The 6,475-nt window shown below is 50.3% G+C and overlaps 1 pseudogene; it reads left to right on the top strand.

Moving 5' to 3' along the window:
- The first annotated feature begins 201 nt into the window (after nt 1–201).
- Nucleotides 202–2,821, top strand: LOC147368473 (uncharacterized; annotated as a pseudogene).
- The last annotated feature ends 3,654 nt before the right edge of the window (nt 2,822–6,475 follow it).

Below are 6,475 nucleotides of genomic sequence, written 5' to 3'. Positions count from 1 at the left end.
GTTAACTTTGATTGTATCTTTTACCTTGTTCAGACTAGTTGCAAGGAAAATTTGGGGAGGTGGGTTTGAGCAAGTACACTTAGGGTATACAAGGTTTTCACAAAAACTGGTCAGGGTCTTTGGCTAAGAGGAGACTCTGCCTTGGGCCCGGCGGGTGTAATAAACTGCACTCCACTATCTCCATTGTCCTTCTGAGTGAGTTTGTTTCTCAGAAGGCGTGGCTACAACAAGGGCCATGGGGCGCGGTACTCCGCGGGAGAGCGTTCTCCCAGGCCGGCTGTGGCTCTGGGTGTCAGCGGTGGTGGGCGCGAGCCCAAGGAATGTGGCCTCACGGGAGCCCGGGAGACCATTCGGCGTCCTGGGTGTCGCGGGACCGCGCCTGTGCTGGAGGTCTCTGGCCGTGAGACCCCGCGGCGTGCCCCAGCGGCCGACTCGCTTCCGGGTCTTTTTGAAAGGCCCTTGGGACCCTCGCAGTGGCGAGCGGCCACCCACCTCCACGGCCGGTTCTTTGCTGCCGCCGCGTCTTTGTGAAGTAGGCCTACGTGGCAGCACCCCGTCGGTGCCCATCTCCGGCCGTCAGTAAGCCTCGTCCGTCCTGTCTATTGATTCCCGGGGCCGCGCCCTGGTGCGTCTCGCTCCCCTGGCCCGCCGCGGTCCCGCTCCGTTGCCCGTCGCCCCCGTCTGTCCGCTGACGTCGTCGCGTGCTGAACCAGGGGCAGCGCTCGTGCCCCGCGCCGCCTTCAGCTTGGGTGTGCTCACCACAGCGCGGATCCGGTCCCCGGCTGGCCGCTGTGGACCCGCCGCGGTGCCGGCGCCTCCCGCCCCTTGGAGCGGAGGACCCGAGGGAGCTTCGGCCTTTCCGAAGCTCCGGACCAGTGTCTCAGGCCCCGCTCCCGGCGCCGCCTGGAAGGCCGATCAGCCACGAGGCTCGCACCCCGGTTCCTCCACGCCGTCGCGGCGGCTGTCTGCGTCCCTTTTGGACCGAGTGTGGGAGGGAGACCGTCCTCGCCCTGGGCAGAACCAGTCGGCCGGGGTCCCCTGGTGATCACCTTCCCCCTTCCTCGCCTCGTTGGGTTCCACTGCCGCTCATCGCCCCTGCGCCCCGCGCCGGGCTCCCTGTGCTCGCTTTCTGGGGCTTCCATGGTAGCTGGGGCTTCCCTCGTGGCTCAGCTGGTAAAGAATCCGCCTGCAATGCAGGAGACCCCGGTTCAATTCCTGGGTTGGGAAGATCCGCTGGAGAAGGGATAGGCTAAGCACTCCAGTATTCTAGCCTGGAGAATTCCATCGACTGTATAGTCCATGGGGTCGCAGATTCAGACATAACTGAGCGACTTTCACTTTCACATGTACCAATGCAGGAGAGGCAAGAGATGTAGGTGAGTTGGATCCCTGAGTCAGGAAGATCCCCTGGAGTAGAAAATGACAACCCACTTCGGTATTCTTGCCTAGAAAATTCCACAGACAGAGGTGCCTGGTGGGCTAAAGTCCACAGGGTCTCAAAGAGTTGGATATCACAGAGCCTCTGAGCAAAACTAATAACAAAGGCAATGAAAAAGAAAAGAAGCAGACCTAGCCTAGAGTCTGAATAGGCTCCTCCTTGAGACACGATGTCGCTTACAGGTGGTGCAGAGCCCTATACCAAGGTCACAGGGTAAAAATCTCTGGAACTGACCAAGCCCAATAGCAACTGTTGCCATAAGCCTCTGGATAGAAACTGGCCAGTTCCCTGATCCCATATAAAGTAAAATACTCATCCTACTATACACCCTATAGCATCCTAACCAATCACCTAATGCCACCATTCCAGTAGGAATTTTCTCTGTCTTGAGCCTATAAAAATTGGCCAAAAGCCTTCAATAGCTTTTGGTTACCCCTTGAGTCGAGTCGGCCCTCTGTTCTAATAGTGTCTCCCACTCTAAGAAACTTTATTCTTCTGTCGTTCTGCCTCATGTCTGGAAATTCTTTTCCAACCCATGCACAGACCAGGACACGTGGATCAACTTGTTTGCAGGACAGAGGTAGGGTCGGGGATGTGCAGAGCAAACTTGTAATTACCAAGGCATAAGGGAGGAGGGATAAATTGGGACACTGGGATGGAAGTGTACATGCTACTATCTATAGAACAGATGACTGATGGGGTCCTGCTTTGTAGACCAAGGAACTCTACTCTGTACTCTGTAATGGCCTATATGAGAGAAAAATCTAAGGAGAGCTGATCCACAATGCTATACTAGCTTCAGTTGTCCAGAATGACTGATTCACTATGCTGGACAACTGAAGCTAGCACAGCATTGTGGATCAGCTATATTCCAATAAAAATTATAACTTAACTAACTAATAAAATTTCTTCCAGTGTTAAATGTACACATAAACACTTAATGTACGTTCCTCACATCCTGTGGCTTGACTGAGACTTGTCCTCGCACGCCCTTAAGCTGACTTCCAGAGCCACTTCCTACCAGAGCCACGAGCTCTGGGATTCTTTAGCTTAAGTCTCCATTGAGTGGCAACAGGGGAGAGATGAGTGGAAGGCTAGCGCTGTCGAAGACCAAAGATGAAAATGGAGCCAGTCCCTTTATTATAGATGGTGAGTTCACCATAAGTTCCGCGTTTCGTAACAAGAAGCACAGTTTCATGCCTGGCCACACAGTTTGACACCAAGTCTTTGCCTCTAGAGGACCCAAGAGGCTCAAGTTCCAGGCAGGACTGGCCTGGATCATCCTCCTCTCTATACTTGCGCCATCTTGAAACAGAATTGAAGGAGTCCTCGGGCCTGGAAAAAGGAGATAACGATCTCAAAGGCCCGTGCTGGACCATCTGACTTCGGGGAAAACAAAACAACTTAAAAGTCCCACCCCGATACTCCGGGAGACTTTCAACCCCCTGTCCGGGACCCCGCTGTTCAACCGCAAACTGCCCTCTCAGCTAAAGATTACCCAGAACGCCCCGCCTGACTAAATCTTCCCGTATTGCTTCCGCAAACCTCGCCTTAAATATGAAACCTCCCTGATCCCGCACGCGCTCAGCCTGGTCGCTAGACCGACAGTCGCCTCTCCTTGCCTGAATAAAGGTAACCTGTCTCTGTTGAGGTCGTCTTCTTTTCTCATTGCCTCGTCTCGAACTATACCTTACAAGAATCAGGAATGTGGAGAAGATAGCAGAGGCAGTCCCAGACTAGGAAAAAGTTCTCTTCAGAAGCAAACAGGCTTGGGGGGACAAGTCCCACCTTACCTTCCGTAGGTCGACAGTCAGTCCCGCGGGGCGGGGCATTAAGATCTGTCCAACCAGGGGGCCACCCTTGCAGGTGGGCGGGGTGATGCGGCGATTTTACCTAGACTTCTTTACTTTCTTGAACCGCGGAGAAAGTTGCCCTTGTTTCCTGTGTGGTTGGTTAACTTACCCGGTAACTTTCAAGTCTTTATTTGGCCCCCTGATCTGCACTAATCTTTGGCGTCCTTTAGGCGGGACTCCGACACACCAAGGAATCTGGACATGTTGAGTGTGCTGATCCGGCTGCGGCCACGGCAGAGGGACTCTTTGAGACCCGCTGAACCGACCATGTTTGGACCCCGTCTCCTGATCACCGCCAGAGTTTGTGACTGTGCCAGGCTCTGTGTGCTGATTGGACCTCGGTCCCTTAGATTCGCAGGGTTAGTGGGGCTGTTGCCCTGGGTGTCCTGAAAGGGAGCTCTTGTCTAGCACTGGGAAATGAATTGTGTCCAGGCAGAGAGCATTCGGAGAAGGTACTCCAGTACTCTTGCCTGGAGAATCCATGGACGGAGGAGCCTGGTTGGCTGCAGTCCATGGGGTCGCTAAGAGTCGGACACGACTGAGCGACTTCACTTTCACTTTTTACTTTCATGCATTGAAGAAGGAAATGGCAACCCACTCCAGTGTTCTTGCCTGGAGAATCCCAGGGACAGGGAAGCCTGGTGGGCTGCCGTCTATGGGGTCGCACAGAGTCGGACACGACTGAAGCGACTTAGCAGCAGCAGCAGCAGAGAGCATTAAGGTAAGGGAACCCAGGAGAACTGCCCTGCCACATGCCCCGGATTTAATGGTGATGGGATTGGTTTCTGGATTGTCTTTGGCCAGTTACTCTGACTCAGGGTTCTTCCTGGTGGCCTACACATTGGTCAGTCAAGATGGATGTCAGTGAGAAGGATTCTGGGCGATGGTAGGACACGTGGAATCTCCTTTTCCAAATGTTTGGGACTTGGAGTCTCAAATCAAAGACCTTTTCCACCCTAGATGGGCTTTATGTAGGGGCTGGCAATAAATTCTTAAATTTCTAGAGCACACTTCTCTTTGCCTAAGTCAGTTTTGCCTCTCTGATTCAAATTAGCTGTCAACCATTCATATAGCCTCTTGGTACAGGGAAGGGACGAGGGTAACACTGACTGACTTGGTTCAGTGCTTAAGACTCCACTGACTTCCACTGCAAGGGGCACAGGTTGGATCCCTGGTCTGGGAACTAATATGATGTGTGAAACTAATATGCTGTGTGGGAACTAACATGCTGTGTGAAAGTGAAAGTCTCTTAGTCCTGTCTGACTCTTTGTGACCCCAGGGACTAAACAGTCCATGGAATTCTCCAGGCCAGAATACTGGAGTGCATAGCCTTTCCCTTCTCCATGGGATTTTCCCAACCCAGGGATCGAGCCCAGGCCTCCTGCACTGCAGGCATTTTCTTTACCAGCTGAGCTACAAGGGAAACCTATTTCCATGCTGCGAGGTGCAGCCAAAACCTTTTTTTTTTTTTTTAATGAGGGAGCTGGGCTTTCTTGATTCCTTGGCTAGAACAAGAGTATTTGTTTATCGACACTATTTAGGCATCGTGTGTAATGGACTCTGTGACTGCTCCCCTTGGTGCCATATTTATTTACTGATTTTCACAATCTACTGTAAATAATAGAATGCAGACAATACTCCACACTCCATTTTTGACACCTGTTTTTCTCTTATACCCACATGAGAACTACCAAAAAAAAAGAAAAAAAGAAAAAAAAAAACAAAGAAACACACACCTTTTTCTTTTCTGAATATAGATTCAAAAAATCTCAACAAATACTAGTAACTGTGAACCAGCATTATGAAAAAAAGTATTATAAAGCATGATCAAGATTGACTATTTCTTGGGATGAAAGGTTGGGCTAGCATCTCAAAGTCTTTAATGAAATGAATGAGATCAACAGGTTAGAAATCAAAAGTAGCAAGGCCTTCTGAACAGACTCTTTAGGAGGTCTGAGTCCCTCCTAAAGACTCTGAAGACAAACACAAGTCACAGAAGATACTCAAGAACTACTGGGAACCCACAAGTATTAGCAAAACCCACCCACGCAGGATGGCAACTAGAAACTGGCCAGTGGACCTTTCCAGTTGCCTTCCTGGCCTCCTGGCTATGTAGATTTCAGTACCCCACCCCTTCGTGCCTGAGTGACAAGCTGCAGGAGGATGGCTGCTCAGTGGAGCCATTTCTGCGGCTGCCCTGGGATGTATCCCTGCCAGGCACTTCTGGTTCTTTAACAGTTTTCCCAGGCCTGGATTGCTTCTGCTGTCCTCCGCAACTCCTCCTACACTGAGCTATCTGAGATGCTCTTCCCAGATTATAATCCTCAAATCTGTCTTGAATAAGTTATTCCAATTATTTCTTAGATTGAGTAATTAATTTTGGAAACCGTCTGTGTACCAACAAAATATTGTGATGTCAACAGTTAAAATATATGTAAGGTAACTGTATTCCTATTTCCCATAATAGAATAAAAACAAGAAATGATACTGTCAATTGGAATACACCTGGAGAGTATTACGGGCCACCCCGCCAGTAGAAGGCACCCATTAATTAATCATTTTTATGCTTTTAATATATTTGGAGATACATACAACAATCTCCACAGTCAAGTTATGCCTGGGAAATCCCATGGACAGGGGAGCCTAGTGAGCTACAGGCCACAGGGTCACAAAAGTTTCATATACAACTTAGTGACCAAACTACAACATATATAAATATGTGACTGACTCACCTGCTATTCTACTGAGGCTCGCACACCATTGTAGATCAGCTACACTGGAATAAAAAAATTAATAACTTAGTCAATAAAATTTCATCCAATGTAAAACGTACACCCAAGAAGTTAATGAAGACACCTCACAGGCTGTAGTTTGACTGAGGTTCGTGCTGGCACCCAGGTAAGGCTGAGTGATTCAGGCCTCCAACCAGAGCCAAGGGATTCTTGAGCTTCAGGACCTAATGAGTGGGGCTGGGGCAGGGATGGGTGGAAAGCTCAGCCCTCCTTAGGACCAAAGATGAAAATGGAGGCGACTCCTGTATTAGAGACGGTGAGTTCACATTTCAGTGTCTGCCTTTAAGAAGCACAGTTCCACTCCTCGCCACACAATTTTACGCCAAGCCCTTGACCCCGGGAGGATCTGAGACCCTTTTGTTCCAGGCAGGACTGGCCAGGGCCACCATCTT

Source organism: Bos grunniens, chromosome 7 (assembly GCF_055505025.1).
Source record: "Bos grunniens cultivar Pamir isolate PY7600 chromosome 7, Bosgru_T2T1.0, whole genome shotgun sequence".
Taxonomy (NCBI): Eukaryota; Metazoa; Chordata; class Mammalia; order Artiodactyla; family Bovidae; genus Bos; species Bos grunniens.
The sequence above is the reverse complement of the archived record's forward strand: the minus strand, read 5'-3'. Positions and strand labels throughout refer to the sequence as shown.